Genomic DNA, 16,930 nt, shown 5'->3' with positions numbered 1-16,930 from the left:
TCTCCCTCTCTCATCCTCTGGATCATGTGCAGCATTTTTCACCAGAGCCCACCAGCCCCATTCCCATTTCTCCTTCTATCACTCCTCTCCAGCACCATGCCACATCTCTCCCTCCATCATTGTGTCTAACATTTCTCCCCCTTGCATCCCCTTCAATCTGTCCCACTGTTTCCTCTCCACAACCATATCCAACATTTCTCCCTCATCCTTCTTTTCTCCATGCATCTCTACCTCACTCTTCTCTCTCTCTCTCTATGCCGAACAATTTTCCTCTTTCTTCCTTTCCCCATGTGCACCATCTCTTTAACTCTCACTCACACACTCATACCCAACAATTCTCCCTTTCTATTCCCTCCCTCCCTTCTGTGTCCCATGTTCATGCCCCCTCCCTTCTTTCTGTATCCCGAGTTCATGCCCCCTCCCTACCTTCCAGGCTTTGTCCCAAATTCATGCCCCTTCCATGCCCCAACATGCTCCTTCCCCTCCTCCTTTTTCCCTTTGTCCCACCATCATGTCCTCCCTCTCCCTTACTTGCTCGCTCCAGGGCAGCACTCACTTCCTTAAGAGCCGTCTAGCTGGGCTGCTCCTTCCTGCCTTCAGCTGCACAGGAACGCGGGCAGCAGCTCTTGCACGCTGCACATGGCTGACCCACAAGTTTTCCCTCTGATGTCAGCTCTGACATTGGAGAGAAAGCTTCCAGGTCAGCCACGTACAGTGTGCAAGAGCCGCTTCCTGCATCCCTGTGTGGCTGAAAGCAGGAAGGAGCAGCCCAGCTGGACAGCCCTGAAGGAGGTAACTGCTGACCAGGAAGGCTTCCCTCCAATGTCAGCTCAAGGGTGCCTAGGAGTTAGGCACCCCTTATAGAATCAGGGTCTTAGTGCTTATTCCAGCGCCTTGATTTAAATTCTGGTGTGCAACTTGGGCATGCAGCCCCCAAATTCTGTAACACTGCATAATTCTTTGAAATGCTCCTGGGGGACAAAGCTATATAAAACTGCATGCAGCTAGATCCAAGCACAAATCTAAATTAGAACCAGTTAACTTCAGTAATTGATTATTAACAGCTCATTCATTTATTTAGGTGTGGATCTCCAGAGCATGTGCAATTTGGGGGGCCAAAATTTGGGCACCATTTATAGAATCTAGGAGTGATTTAGGTGCACTGTTTATGGAATATTGCCTCGCATTTACATCCATTACTGCCAATTGGTGCCAATCACTGGCATAACAGCTACTGTTAGGTATACTATTGCCACCTGCATCAGTTTATTGAAATGCCCTTTTACATCTTTATGAAATAGCACCTTCCTGCTCAGTTATAAAATTGCTCTCATGATGTCTAGAAGCAGAAGCTTGTAATGTAGATAGTCGCATTGTTATCTGTTTCAGATATCAGTCAAAATTCAATCAGAAAATGTAATTGTATGCTCTGAGTGTCGAGAGGTAAAACAAAAAACAAATCCACTTTAAAGCACTGTGCCTTATTTTATTAGTAATTGTTAGATTATTAAAGCAAAGCTTGAATGAAGGCAAACTGTTTTTCTCCAAGCAAGTTGCTTCTGGTTTTGCAAGTTGCTTCTGACATGGAAACTGAAATGTATTCAAAAGGTTCTCTAGATGTACTGAACGGAGAATCTGTAATGCCACCCTTGCCAAAGGCAAAGGTGTGTTGTTGTTCTGTTCTGCAAGTCTAAATAGGTCTCTAGCATGTTTATCACTCCTGATATTTGAGTGAGGAATCTCAAAAGAATGCAAGGATACCAATTACTTGCAAGCAAGGTACTACATTGAATTGTCTCCTTAGATGATTTTGGATTTGGATTTTTAGATGTAATTACTTGTCTTTGCAAATCCAAGCTCAAGGCGAGTTGTATTCAGGTGCAGTAGGTTTTTCCCTACCCACGGGGTTTATAATCTAGAGGAGGCTGATATACTAACCCGAGAATGTTTTTCAGAGAAGGCACAGGAAGGCCGATATTTGACCTTATGTGCGTGAGACTCCATCTGCTAAAACCATTCAGAAAATGGCTCCTTTGCTTCTAGTAAACGTTTGTGTATAGCATTTACATTTGGGGGAGGATGGGCTGGAGAGGGCTTCAATGACTGGGAGGGTGTAGATGGGCTGGAGTAGGTTTTGACAGAGACTTCAGCAGTTGGAACCCAAGCACAGTATCTGGTAGAGCTTTGGATTCTTGCCCAGAAATAGCTAAAAAGAAAAAAAATGTAAAAAATTTAAATTGAATCAGGTTGGGCAGACTGGATGGACCATTCGGGTTTTTATCTGCCATCATCTACTATGTTACTATGTTACATGTGTAATTGTACTGCTGTTCTGAAATTAAGAGCTGTTGTGATACAGTATCATGCAGAACAGCTTCATGAAATGTACATACCTCTTTTTCTTCTGGAACTCTGGTTGGTGCAGAATTTTGCTACACAGCTAATTTGCGTATATAGAAATCTTTTGCATGAACAAGGCAATTAATCTGCATTGACTTTTAAATTTGTAAACTTGAAGCAATAGATGGTGAAATGATTTGTCCAAGGTCAAAAGGAACAGAGGTAGGAGATAAAGAATTTAAACCCTGGCATCCTGGTTTCCAGCTTTTAAACACTAGACAGCTCTCCATTCTTTGAAAATATTTAAAACATTGAAAGCCAGAGAATTTGATTTTGGTAGTGCAAAGTATAAATGGCCTAGTTTAGGATACTTGTGGGAGGGAGCATATAATTGCATCAGTACAATTCATGTACAGCACATGCTGAGAACAATTTTTTTTTCCTCTTCATCTGATAGCTGCATACAGTGAGAACTCCTAGCCAGAGTTGGCTGACAGGTACTTCAGTCTTACCCTCTAGCCATTGACATCTTGTTTCTGAGAAAGGTGAAAGATTGACTTACACTTGTTAGGGAGAGGTTTCATGTAGAAACAGGATGAAGCACACACAAAATCTTGTTTAGGGAAACCTGAGAGGAAAAAAATATTTTTCTTTCTCTCTTTCACTTTGTGTATCCCTTTAAATAACTCAGACCTGGTGGTCCAGAGGTGGAACAGGAATGGAACTCTCCTGTCTCCTGTTCCGGCTGACTCTTAACAACTTTCACCTCCCTCCTGCCTCCCCAATTAGTGAAAAAAAAAAGGATCCTTTCCACCTCCTGTCTCGGCCAACTCTCACCTCCCTCCCAAGTCCCCAATTAGTAAAAAGCATACCTTTAAAATCCCTGGTGGTCCAGCAGTGAATGAGGGCAGGAACGATCTTCCTACGTTCCTGCTCCATGCAAAACCGCTATTTGAATGGCTGCCATGAGTTCTTGCGGCAGCCTCGTGAGACCACAGGAACTCGCAGTAGCCATTCAGATAGGACAGAAGCATATAAAGATCACTCCTGCCCCGGTTCACTGCTAGACCGCCAGGGACTTTAAAGATATGCTTTTTACTATTTGGGGAGTTGGGAGGGAGGTGAGAGTTGTTACTCTTGTCCTGGACTACCAGGGCTTATGGCAGGCCTGGTGGAGGCCTGCAAGGCATCGGAAGAGGGGGGTACAGTTAGCAGTCCCAGCATGATTTTCTATGGAAGAAGCTAAATGCTAATAGCTTGAACATTTCTGTATATGTATCATCCCTGACCCTGAAGAAGAATGAAACGCGTCGGTGAGGAATGAGACAGTAATGGTTCAAAGTTAAGTCTCACTTTATATATATTTATTGATGTATCAAAGCATTAAATTTTAAGCAAAAGCACTGGCACTTTAACAATGAAAAACTAAAAAAAACTCTATAAAATATAAAAAGTATAAAAAGATATATAATAATAGATATAACACCGGTTTTAAAAGTTCCGATGAGGACGGTCACCACACATGCTTTCTATTTTGTAGTTGGAGTGTGGTATGCTTAGGAACTCCGGTGTGGGAATTAACTATTTAAGTTGTGTGAAGTAAGGCTTTGCAACTAAGGAATCATTCAGTGGAATATCATATTTTTTATTTGTGCTATTATATGTTCTTGAAGTGTCCTGGGATAAAGCACAGTTACTTACCTGTAACAGGTGTTATCCAGGAACAGCAGGCAGATATTCTTATAACCCTCCCACCTCCCCTAGTTGGCTTCTTAGCTTTTTTTACTGAACTGATGGTCCCGTGAGCCAATGCCGAGCAGGAAGGCACTCGTGCATGCGGTACAGGTGGTCTTGAGACTTCTAGAAAGTTAAAGTGACAGTACACTTTTGCACTGTCCTTACCGGGCTCCTTGGATGACGTCATCCATATATGAAAATATCTGCCTGCTGTGATGAACCACCCCAACTGCTCATGTACAGTCCTGGCACTAACCAAATAGTGGTGTGGTGGTCTTCCTGCGTTTCTAGTGGCACTATCTGGTTATATGTTGCTGAAAATCTGGGGAGCACCTGGTTAGTGGGATATAACTGGGAAGGAGTCTCTCCTACGCAGTTGTCTCCTGCTGAATATTAGCCCCATTGTTGTTAAATATGAATAAATCCACCTTTTTAGAAAATATATTAAAATGAAAAAAAAAAAAAAAATTACTGCAAGTTTAACAATTTCAAAGTAAATCATATTAGAAAACATTGACTCTAATCATATACAACCAGAGGACTTTGTTATACTTTATATTGTAGATAGGAAGGGCAGTGCCTATCCCATTTTTGAGAATATTGCTATTCTGGGAGTTGCTCTGACATGACTTTTAGGGCTGTTTCCTCTGATAGGAATGGGTTTAGATATGGCAATATCCTGTATGTAGTCAACTTGGAGCAAAGTTAGAGTCTTTGAAATACAGGAGATGCACACTGACAGTACTGGAAACCCAAGTCTGTTCACAGAACAGATATAGCATGGATCTAACGGCATGAGAGGCTAAACTAGGTGGATGCAGAATTATTTTCCAGGATTTTTTTGAAGGAAAATTGTGAAATATTTGAGTCATGTTATGCATTAGATCATATGGAAAAACAAAACTGGCCCACAGTCTATGTTCCAATATTAAATATAATTTTAATTTTAAATTTTAAATTTTCGTGTGTTATTTAAAGAAAAGACTTGAAAGGGATGGTGTCGGTTGAGTTTTAATGGTTTTGAGTCCACCAATATGGAGAAAAACCTTTAAACTTAGATATCATTACTCCCATGGACATTCAGTATGAGCCATAGATCGGCCGCCCGATGTATCTCACAGGCTCAGGTAGTGACCTTGCGATGACTAGCATCGACCAGATTATTAGTCTGGATAAGACTCACTGCCTCATACATCATGTTTAGTCCATAATCCGGGAGAAAAAGACTTTGGTTATAAAAAATCTAATATATGAAACAAATTACTTGGAAACTAATGAATAAAACACCAAACTGTCCCTGGCAATCTTTGCTGCTAAAGTGAAACACAAAAATCACATAATCTCCCAAAGCTGGTGTAATAAAATGTTAATGGCTAAAATTGCCTGTACTCCCATGAAGTGTCTAAGTCTTGGTAAAGTGCCTGTGCTGATTCTACGGACAAAAAAATGGTAATACAAAGTGTCAAAAAAAACCCCCAAAAAACAAAAACTAAAAAAATTGTGAAAAACATTCAAAAAAAGAGTCCAAATATGGAAAATCATAAACTCTTAGAAAAGAACAGTACTGAATCAAATAAATAGTACTTAGCTTCAAATGCTGAAGGGAAAAAATATTTGTCCAATGTAAATCTCCACTCGACAAAGCTCCGTTTCGTCGCCTTCATCAGGAGCGGGGATCCGGAGTAGAAAGAAGCGACAAGCTGAAAATAAAGCTGTCAGCTGCTTGGGCGATGGAGAGACATTAAAGCCATCAACCTCTATTAGTGAGGAGCGGTTCCAAATGATGCCGTCTCCTCTGAGCAAAATGATGTTGAAAATGGCGCCTCGGGAGATTAAGACGCCGCGGGAGTCCAGATTAGGCCACGCCCCCCTGTTACCAGAATGACGTCAAGAAATCAATGAACTTGGAAAATATATATATATGAGTGTTCCCATGCATTTAGGTAATAAAACATTTATCTACATTTTCATTGAGTCCTGTAGGAGGGAATGATTTTAATTGAAAAATCCAGTAATTCTCTCGTTGAAGTAAGTAAGTATTTCTGTCCCCGTTGAAATTGGAAGGAATTTGTTCCAATATGCCCCATTGTAGTTGAGAAAAATCATGGTGATAGATTTGATTGTGAAGAACCATGGGGGCAGTATGTTTTTTTGTGTTAAGGCAACTCCGATGTTCAATCAGACGTGTTCTTACTTTGCGGGTAGTGCAACCTACATAAATTAATCCGCACGGACAAGAAATAACATACACCACAAATTGAGAGTTACAAGAGGTAGTGGATCTTAAAGAGTAAGTTTGATTAGTAATGGGATGAACCCATTTGTCACCTGACATTGACGTGCTGCATACTGGACATTTCCCACAAGGGGAATGATGACCTTTTTCACGGGGACCCAAAGGTTTCCTTTGAAAATCTGAAAAAACTAGGTGTTCAGATAAGTTTTTTCCCCGGGTGAAAGCAATGCAGGGATGATCTTGAAACACCGAATGAAGTTGTAAGATATGCCAGTGAGCCCTGATGCTTGCTGCTATCTGAGAAGACTGGGTGGAATGTGATAAAACACAAATATGATTAGAGGGATTGTCCCGAGTGTTTCCTGCCAGCATTAAATCTCGATTGGCATGCCATGCTCTAAGAAAAGCTTTACGTAGGACATTATTGGGATAACCCCTAGCTGAGAATTTGTTGTATAAAATCTGTGCTTCTCTTTTGAAATCTTCATCAGAAGTACATATCCGCCTTGCCCGTAGGAACTGTCCAATAGGAATAGCAGCCTTGAGCCGTTTTGGGTGACAACTTGAGAAAGAGAGAAAATTATTTCTTTTGGTGGCTTTATGGTGAACCTTAGTAAATAAATGTCCGTCTGTCAAGGAGACATTGGTATCCAAAAAAGTCATGGAGTGTTTATGGCAGGACATGGTAAATTTCAGATAGCCCGTGAGAGAATTAAGCCAGTTAACGAAGGAGAGCAATTGTTCTTCAGATCCCTTCCAGATGAAAAAAATGTCATCTATATATCGCATCCATCCTGTCACTTGCTGGAATTGAACATTTGTGTATATGTGATCCTCTTCAAATTGTGCATTAGATCAGCCAACTTTATTTTACTTTATGGAAAACTAGATAAAAGACATCTTCAAGTTCAAGTTTATTTATTCATTTGATGAATCGCCTATTTAAATTGCTAGGCGATGTACATAATCCAAGTAAAGAAAAAACAGAGAAACTAACATATTAACAATATTAATTACATAAAATACATACTTGAGGTGGGAGGAAAGAAGTTAAAAAGTTACAATCTTGAGTTTGGTAAAAAAGGTAAAAACAAGAGGTAAGGGGTTATAAAACCAAAGCACAGTTTAAGAAGTATCTCTAAAGCATATAAAAATTTCAAGTATTAAAAGCGTCATTAAATAAATAAGTTTTTAAATGTTACGATGTCGTGTTCAGTTCTAATATACTGAGGAAGGGCGTTCCACCATTGTGGTCCCATCACTGTGAACATGTCTGATCTCCTTGTCCCTATGATTTTCAAAGAGGGTACAGAAAGTAGATTTTGATCAGATGATTTATATTACCTTCTGTCATAATATTGCAGGACCAGACATCAGTAAATGTTTCCAAAATTTGGGTGGCAGAAAAAAACAGCACAGAGTCCATTCCCGCACCCAAATTTGGGCACCGGTATTTAGACCAGTTGAAACCTAATGCAAATGCCGGCACCCAACTCATGACATTTGGATTTGGGACTGGCAGTATTTTATAACTTGGTGTGTAAGATTTTGGAATGCCCCTACCATGCTCTTGGCCATGCTCTCTTTTGAGTTGCATGTTGGAGATTTAGGCATGCAGGAAGATGCAAGTGTAGAATTTAATTAATGCCAATTAACTACAATAATTGATAACATCCGTTTATTGCTACTGTAGTTAAAGGCTTGTTAGCTAATTAGTTCACGCGTGCATCTTCAATGTGCAGGCACATTTCAGCGCCCAAATCTGAACACCATATATAGAATCCAGGGGATTGTAGCATAGTAAATGATGGCAGATAAAGATCCGCACAATTCATCCAGTCTGCCCAACAAGATGGCTGGAGCCACTAAGAAAGGTTTATAATTTTGGTTGCAGCATAGTCTCATCTATTGTTAATATATTTTTAAACCAACAATCCAACAATGCTATCTGACAAAGGATTTGATATACTTCTGCCTTTCTATGGTATAACAGTTGCAGATAGTGCAGGAGGTAAGCGCATCCATGCTATTTACATCAGGGGTGTCCAACCTTTTGGCTTCCCTGGGCTGCATTGGTCGAAAAAAATGTTTCTGGGGCTGCACCTGCAGCAAGACAGAGGAGGGAGCCGGCAAGACGGTAAACACCCGGGGGCAGCAGAGGAAAACACTGCATTGCCCTCGACCGGGGCCGCACAAAATACTTCACTGGGCCGCATGCGGCCCTCGGGCCGCAGGTTGGACACCCCTGATTTGCATCAATGACAGTGCATGGTAAAGTTCAATGCATTAAAACATGTGAATTAGCATGTGCTGTCATCAAACACAGTAACAGTTACCAGGGTCATGCCCCACAGCATGCATTAATTCACATAATAACTTCTTAACATTAGTAAAAAGGTCCGTACATTATCAACTGTATCTTTACTGAAAATGAAGCTACTCTGCTCTCCTTTTACATACTCATTACTAGTGCTTACTGCCAGTAACAATAAAATATGTAACATACATTATTTCATTAAAGCAAAATAAAACACCCAAAAACAACCAAACTAAGACGCTGATTCAAGTAGTTACCCACCTGAATAAACTCAGCTGAGATGGAGCTTTTCATGTTTCATTCAGATGATTTTGTTCAGTGTTACAGAACCAAGAAACTCCAGCGCAAAGGAAATGAGATCACTTGGAGTCACAGCATGAGGCAGGGTGTGTGCTTGGCACTTGTTTAGTAATAAATACAAGAGAGACTACACTGCATGCAGTATATTTTTCTATTTCAACCTCTTCTCCTTAAGTTTCCAGTCTTGCTCTTGTACCAGGCCTTCTTTTGCCTTTAGCAGGCCTGTTTATTTGACTACTGAAAAATCACGGCTCAGATACCGACAGCACATGCTGCTTGGTGACTGAGCTGGAGAATCTTGTGTGATATAAATGGGTGTTTATTCTGTAATCAAAAACTTGCAGTTATGAGGAAAACCATGGAAATTCAGAACGTCTATATATATTCTAGATCACAGAAGCAATATTGATTGGCACTCCAGCAATATCTCTATGAGCATCAGAGCTGTTAACGCCATGGCTGGCGCTACGGTTTCATAAAAGGGGAGGGGGGGTAATCTATATATTACCATTGCCATTACCTTATTTGTTATCTATAAGCTTATAGTAATGCTTATATATTAGGATTTTTTTTAATCCTGTGCTTTATCTGTACATTTTTGACTGCAGGAACTTTTTGTTCTGGTCTGACTTATTGAAGTTTTACCTTACCCTGGATGAATTTTTTTTTTTCCAAAACATAGGCAATAAATCAAGATAACCGTTTTGATTTTTGGATAATCAGAAAGCATGGTGCATTTGAGCTTTTGAGATTTACAGTATATTAAGTTTCTGAAGAAATAAAACTTCTCAAGTAGGGTTCCATGATTATGCCATAGCTTTGTAGTGGATCCTGAGTAGAGAGGTTTGCCAAGCAAGGATGAGTGTTAGTATCAAAGCTGGTATTTGGGAATAGTTGGAGGTCTAAACAGAAACCTGACATAAACCCTCATCATTGCTGGATGAGTCATGTGGAGGCATTTCTTGCCTATGTTTCAGATGAGAATCGTTTTTCTCAAGGGCAAACAAATGTTTACAATTGTACAGAAGGTAAGAAAAAAATTCTTTTAAGAAACAGTTCTTAAGTTGTTAATAATATATAATACAAAGTTAGAATTTACTATTGCAGCCATGTAGAACAGACATTGTTTTCTTGTGAATATTTATAGAGAAATAGAAGTATTGCTATCCTTTCTTTTCACTGGCAAAAAAATCACTGACCTGAGTAAATTATGAGTGATACTTTGATACAGTGAACAGATGTTTTTACTGCAGGCCAGCGAGGTAAATGCTCTGCTGCTCATTCAGTTCATAAGAGCGTCGGAGCTGTAAAAAGCTCTACCACAGTTTGTTAAAAAAGGGCCATAGTCTATTACACTCACAGAAAATGTAAAATCAGTACACTCTTGACAGGCTGGCTACCAAAAACAGTTGAATGCAAGCTGTAACCTATACAATCAGAAAGAAAATTTTGGAATGAAAGCATAATGAAGTTGATTCATTTTGTAGTAATAATTTTCTTGTTCTGCACCTTATTTAAAAGTCAATACTTTTGTGTAATTGAAATTAACTCAGTATTATGATCTGTAATCATTGGTTCAATTGTCAAGTACAGTGTTCTTCAACCGCCGGTCCGCAAAAAAATCTTGCCGGTCCGTGAAGGATTCGGGTCCCCGTCGCAACAAAAGGTGCCGGCGTCAGCTGACTTGCAACTTCCTGTTGCCATCACTGTGCCGGGACTCCTGCTGCGCAAGCTTCCTGCTTTTGTCTCCGCACCTCTATACCAGCAGCAGCAGCTCTGTGTGCTTTTAACTTCAGCACAGAGCTGCCCCTAAGCAGTAGTTTAGCCGCGGTTTCATGAGACAGCCTTGGGACCTTTGCTAGGCTGGCCCGCTTCGATGATGCGATGTGGGCCGGCCTACCAAAGGCCCCGAGGCTGCCTCATGAAACTGCGGCTAAACTACTGCTTAGGGGCAGCTCTGTGCCGAAGTTAAAAGCACACAGAGCTGCCGCTAGCCTAAAGACTCTTAAGCCGCTGAAGGAGGGCAAAGAGCAGCTGTCCTGGAGGTCTCCCTTCCTCTCACCTTTACAGGTCCCTTTATCCACTTTTTTTTTTCTTCAAACAGCGACGGGCCCCGGCATTGACGTCAAGTAAGTTCCACTGTTCCTTGCAAGCGGTTCTGCTCGGCCAAAGCTTCCCCTCTGACATGAGCCACCCTCAGGGGAAAGAAAGTGACCCGCAAAGGTGAGGGGAAGGGGGGCAGATGATGGAAGTGGGGGAAGAGAGAGAGAAGGGGACAGATGATGGAAATGAGAAGAAGGGAGAGAGAGCAGAAGGCAGATGGATGTCAGTTGAGAGGGGAGAGCAGATGCTGAATGGAAGTAGGGAAAGAACACATATTGGATGGAAGGAGGAGATAAATAAAGGGCATATGCTGGATAGGGGAAGAAGATAGAGTTAGTAAGATAATGGAGGGGTGAGGGAAAGGGGTGACAAGCTGTGGGTAGACACAGTGAAAAGAGGGAAACAGGACTAAATAGTAAGAAAGAATTTAATTTAGATGGAGGCAGAAAATAGAGAAGGAAGACCAGAGAAGAAAAGGAAAGGGAAGAGCGAGGAGAGAACGATATCAGATCTGAGTGGAAGAAATGAGAAGAGAGAGATGCTAAAAACCACAGGGGGGGAGGGAAGGAGAGAGATGCCAGACCATGAGGGGAACAGAAAGAAGATGATGGATGCCAGACCAAATTGGGGGGGGGGGAGGAAGGCAGGAGGAGAGATGGCAGGGAAAGACTGACAGTGGATAGAAGGGGCAGATGCTGGACTGAAGAGACAGAGGGCAGACGCTGGATGGAAGAGAGTGAAAAGACACCAGAAACCAGAGACAATAAAAGGTAGAAAAAAATAATTTTATTTCTATCTTGTGATTAGTATATATCAGATTTGAAATATGTATCTTGTTAGAGCTGATGTTAGACATAACTGGGGAGTGCAAAGCCCAGGCAGTGCTTCTTTAGCTTCCAGCTTGCTTAGGGCTCTCTCTGACCAGGGGGCAGTTGCCCTAGTTGCACTTCTCTAACACCATTCCTGCCATGTGTGACTGTGGTATTCTGTTACATGATATTTGTGTAGCATTCTGTAATAATTTGGCTTTTCCATCCTTAAAGGGCTGTACCTACAACAGAGTTCTTGATAGAACGTTATCATTCCAAGCAGACAAATGGAATAAATGTTTAACCAACTTCATCTCAAACGCACGTTCTTATCAAACTTTTAGGAAGTCAATCAAAACTTATCTCTTTGACAAATTTCTCAGCCTTGATGTATTTCCAAAACACTTCCAGATAAATTTGACTAACCTTAACATTAATGTAATTTTGAAAGTCTTCTGTAATATCACTGTTTGTATACAGTCTCTTCCTCTGTAAAGTATTTTAAACTGTTTGTGGTATTGCGGTATATAAAAATAAAGTTATTATTAAAAAGCTACCAGGGGTAGGAGATTTGGGTTGGGGGCTCTCCCTAACCCTTCTACACTGCTTCAAATGTGGAAGAAAATTTTTCATGCAGCAGACATCAGTGCACAAGCTGTTAGCTTTTCTGTATTGCTGCATATTAATGAATAGCCTGCTTACCATGCATTTTTATATACTGTGCGAGTTACGGTAATTTTGTCACTAAAGTAATTTCTGCATAGAAACATAGAAAGTGACGGCAGAAAAGGGCCAAGGCCCATCGAGTCTGCCCACTCCATTGACCCACCCCCCTAGTTAATTGCTCTCTGATGACCTTTTCCCTCGAAGAGATCCGACATGAGCATCCCAACTGATCTTAAAAACTGGCACGCTGCTGGCCTCAACCACCTGTACTGGGAGCCTATTCCAGCTGTCCACCACTCTTTCAGTGAAGAAGTACTTCCTGGTGTCGCCATGAAACTTCCCGCCCTTTATTTTCAGCGGGTGTCCTCTTGTGGCCGAGGGTCTCCTAAGAAGGAAAACATTATCTTCTACCTTGATGCGACCAGTGACATACTTAAACATCTCAATCATGTCCCCTCTCTCCCTACGTTCTTCGAGAGAGTATAGCCGCAATTCGTTCAGCCTTTCTTCGTATGATAGATCTTTGAGCCCCGAGACCATCTTGGTGGCCATTCGCTGTACCGACTCGATTCTCAGCACATCTTTGCGGTAATGTGGCCTCCAGAATTGTACGCAGTACTCCAGATGAGGCCTCACCATGGTTCTGTACAAAGGCATTAGGACGTCGGGCTTCCGACTAACAAAACTTCTCCATAATGAGCAATATATTTCTGCATTGGACCCCCCTCCCAATTAGTAGACAGAATAACTGCCTGGATAAAGTTAGGACAGCAAAAAGATTGTCCTAACATTATCTGGGTACTGGTCTGAATACTATTGGTATTTGGATAAGTAGCAGTCGGCAGTTTGTACCTGGATATTCAGTGCTAGCCAGTATCCCGATTCTGGCTCTGAATATCCAAGTAAAGGAAAATCCATGGTAGCCGGTATTTAAAAAAAAAATGCTGCCCGTATTTCCTAATACTGTATGTAAGATTTTTGTAACAGAGGCAGTGAAAAATGCTTAATGCAAAAGCTGTTGGTGTAATTTGAGACAAGCTTTAAGAGTTTAGTGTGCTTGCCAGGTCTTGATCTCTTTTTCCCCTAAGGAAACAGAGAAAGACAGGTACAGTCATGCAGTCTGAAGTCAGTCATACAGATACTGCAAGAAGAATGTCAGGCATTGGATACTGTTGTTGAAGACCTTGAAGATATCGGTGAATATTGATTTCAGTATAGTTATGTTCTTAGGTGAAAAACACACTTGTGGTGTTAATAACAACACTAGTGTATTTCAAGCTTCCAAGAATGACTTGATCCTTTACATTTGGAGTGGTAAATTAGTGATTTATTGTATACATGAAAATAAGGATTTCAAGAGCCATAAGAGTTTAAAAAGTGTGTTTAGCTTAAAGCAGCAGTGCCTCAAATGTTATTGTCAATAAAATGGAAAGCCTTACTTTTTTGATTAGGAAAAAGGATCCACAATCCAATAGCAGACACACTGAATTCATAGGGGCTGGTGTGCTGGAGTTAAGACCAGAGAGAGCCTTATGAAAAAGCAATTATCCTCTCGGAGTCCTGCTAAACTTACAAGCATTACAGCATTTTACCCAAAGTAGCAGGAGGCATTCCTGGGAGCAGGGCTGGGGAGAATTTTCAAAAGTATACATGTAGGGCCCAGTTCTGTATATGGCACCTAAGAATTAGGTGCTGACTAGTGTGGCGCTAAGCTTATAGAATCACGCTTAGCATTGCCTAAGTGGACTTAGGCATTTCTAGGTGTCTTAACTTTAGGCACTTCCTATTTATGCAAGGGTTTTCGTGGCTTAAATGCATGTGTCTACATGCAAAGCATGCCCCCTAACCATGTAGTAGGCATCTAATATCCAATTAAGTGCAATTTACATCAGTGTGTGGTGCATGGTAAGAGCTACAGCCTCAGCACCCTGAGGTTGTGGGTTCAAATCTCAGCTGCTCCTTCTGACCCTGGGTAAGTAACTTAATCCCCCCATTTCCCCAGGTTCATTAGATAGAGTGTGAGTCCACTGGGACAGATAGGGAAAATGCTTGAGTACCTGAATGTAAAACCACTTAGGCTATAAGTGGTACATAAATAATAAAAATAAATTATTGGTCTAGATTAAGTCTATTAAACAATTAAGTTAGGTGCTTACATTGGCTAGGCGCAGAAATATATTGGTATGCACATCCTCCTAGATGGACTTGGTGTACCCCAAGGACTGGGTTGGGAAGCCCTTCTGTAAAATACATGCTATGTAACATATGCATGCATTTACAGAACATATTTGACATCTACACATGCATGTGTAGATTACATTACATTACATTACATTACATTAGGGATTTCTATTCCGCCATTACCTTGCGGTTCAAGGCGGATTACAAAAGGTTAGTTTAACAAAAAAACAGAGTTACAATGATTTGCTAGAGAGGTAAGTTGTAGATCTTATCAACATTTAGCAGGTTGTTGAGGGTGAGGTGGTTTGTAAAAGAGTTAATAGGTGGTCATAGTGGAAGTTCTTTTGTTCTTATTAGTGCAGTAGTGGGTAGATATCATTACCATATTTTAATTATGTACATGCATAATAAGAAGGTCAACGCTAGCATCTATTTTTATCTAATTATGTTAGTAGGTATGCACTAAAATTAGTATGTATCTGTATGTAAATGAAAGAACTAAGAAAAAGAAAGAGAAAGATTGTGGAAATTACTAATACCAACCAACGTGGTCAAATATCCCAAGCAAACTTTTGTTTATGCTATGATAAACATTAGGGATTTGTAGCCCCAAAATGGGTCATTTCCCATGTTGTATATGAGAATTTTCATATTGTTCATTTTTTCCAGCCGTTGTGACATATGAGGCATTGCAAGCTCCACCCAAACCAGGTGATGAACATGTTTCTGCAGCTTCCACTTTCGAGCCTCTGATTAAGGCAGTGGTGTAATTTTATTGTTCTCTTTTGCTCTTTGTAGCGAACTGAAATAATTAGTTTGTCACAGTACATTCTTTTACCTTTGTAGATTTATTTAATTCCATCCAGAGAAAGAAATGAAGATGAATCGATCTGAACACCCCTTTATGCAAAGCTGAATGGTTATCGACAAGTGAAGAGAGACTGCTGGTGCATTTGACAAATAACGAATGACGATGCATGCCCCTTGGATTATATTACAGTTCAAAAAGCATGGATTCAAGAATGCAAAGAAGTGTTTAAATGCAGAGGGAATCTACAGTAAGTGACTTTTTTCATTTTATTTCCTGTTTCTGTTTAACTTGAAAATGTGGTCTTCTAGGCACTTTTTGCTTTGACTATGTTTCAATTCATTTTTTATTCATTTATAGTTTTCTTATTTTCACTGTGATAGGGGAGGTACAACAGAGATAAAATTATAGCAATAAATATGAAACACAGAAATAAATAAAGACAACACATAGGTGCGCTAACCAATTTAGCATGCACAAACGATTAGCGTGCACTAAATGCTAAGGTGCCCAAAGGAATAATATGTGTTAAATCGATTAGGGCACTTTAGTAAAAGGACCCCATGGTTTGCCAATTTGTAATTTAAAAGTAATCCTGCATTATTTTTGACTTAGCCTGAAGCACATTTTCTGTATTAATGTATTCTTGGTGTCATCTACAATGTCTTGCCACAAGCACACAATTTTATGCTTGTACCCTGTTCAATGCATGCTTATTTTCAGAACGACACTCATCACTGGCCACCCTCTTTCTCACAACACATAGTTCTATAGACTTTAATGACATTAATATTCATAAAGAGAAGAATTTTTATTATATATGCATTAAAAGTTAAATAGTGGACAGTTTCATCTAGAATTGCTACACTGATAGGAATATCATCTGATATACTTTTGTGGTAAAAGCGGATAGCGTAGCTGGTTTTAAGAAAGGTTTGGACAAATTCTTGGAGGAAAAGTCCAGTCTTATATTAAGACATGGGGGAAGCCTCTGCTTGCCCTGGATCGGTAGTATGGTTGCTACTCTTTGGGTTTTGGCCAGGTACTAGTGACCTGGATTGCCACCATGAGAACGGGCTACTGGGCTTGATGGACCATTGGTCTGACCCAGTAAGGCTATTCTTATGTTCTATATTAAGAACTCATAAAGTTTTGAAATGTAGGTAAATAGCAGAGAGTGCTTAAATTGTAATTTCTCTTGCAATAAATTGTAATGCATTAGAAGTCTAAATAAAGCTGTTATTGGTTTAAGAAGATGGTACCAAATTATCAGCCCCTTTTATCTAGCTGCGCTAGAGGTTTTTAGCGTGGGCCGGTGCGGTAAAGGCTCCAACACTCATAGAATTCCTATGCCAGCCTGTGCTAAAGGGCTCCTTTTACGAAGGTGCGCTAGCGTTTTTAGCACACGCTACAATGCTACGCGCGCTAACCCC

The 16,930-nt window shown here is 40.5% G+C and overlaps 1 protein-coding gene across 4 annotated transcripts in view; it reads left to right on the top strand.

Annotated features, from left to right (window-relative positions):
• The window catches only part of DENND2C (DENN domain containing 2C), a 107,277-nt gene that overhangs the window by 12,112 nt on the left and 78,235 nt on the right, over positions 1-16,930 (top strand). For 2 of the 4 annotated variants that reach the window (XM_033919020.1, XM_033919018.1), the window contains exon 2: positions 15,536-15,747. The gene's annotated coding sequence lies outside the window, so the exon portion shown is untranslated. Of the gene's footprint in view, positions 1-15,333; positions 15,401-15,535; positions 15,748-16,930 lie in introns of those variants that run through there. The other 2 variants (XM_033919019.1, XM_033919021.1) reach the window with 2 other exon arrangements.

The sequence above is a fragment of the Geotrypetes seraphini genome, chromosome 13, assembly GCF_902459505.1.
Source record: "Geotrypetes seraphini chromosome 13, aGeoSer1.1, whole genome shotgun sequence".
Taxonomy (NCBI): Eukaryota; Metazoa; Chordata; class Amphibia; order Gymnophiona; family Dermophiidae; genus Geotrypetes; species Geotrypetes seraphini.
Note: the sequence above shows the minus strand (reverse complement) of the source record. Positions and strands in the feature narration are given on the sequence as shown.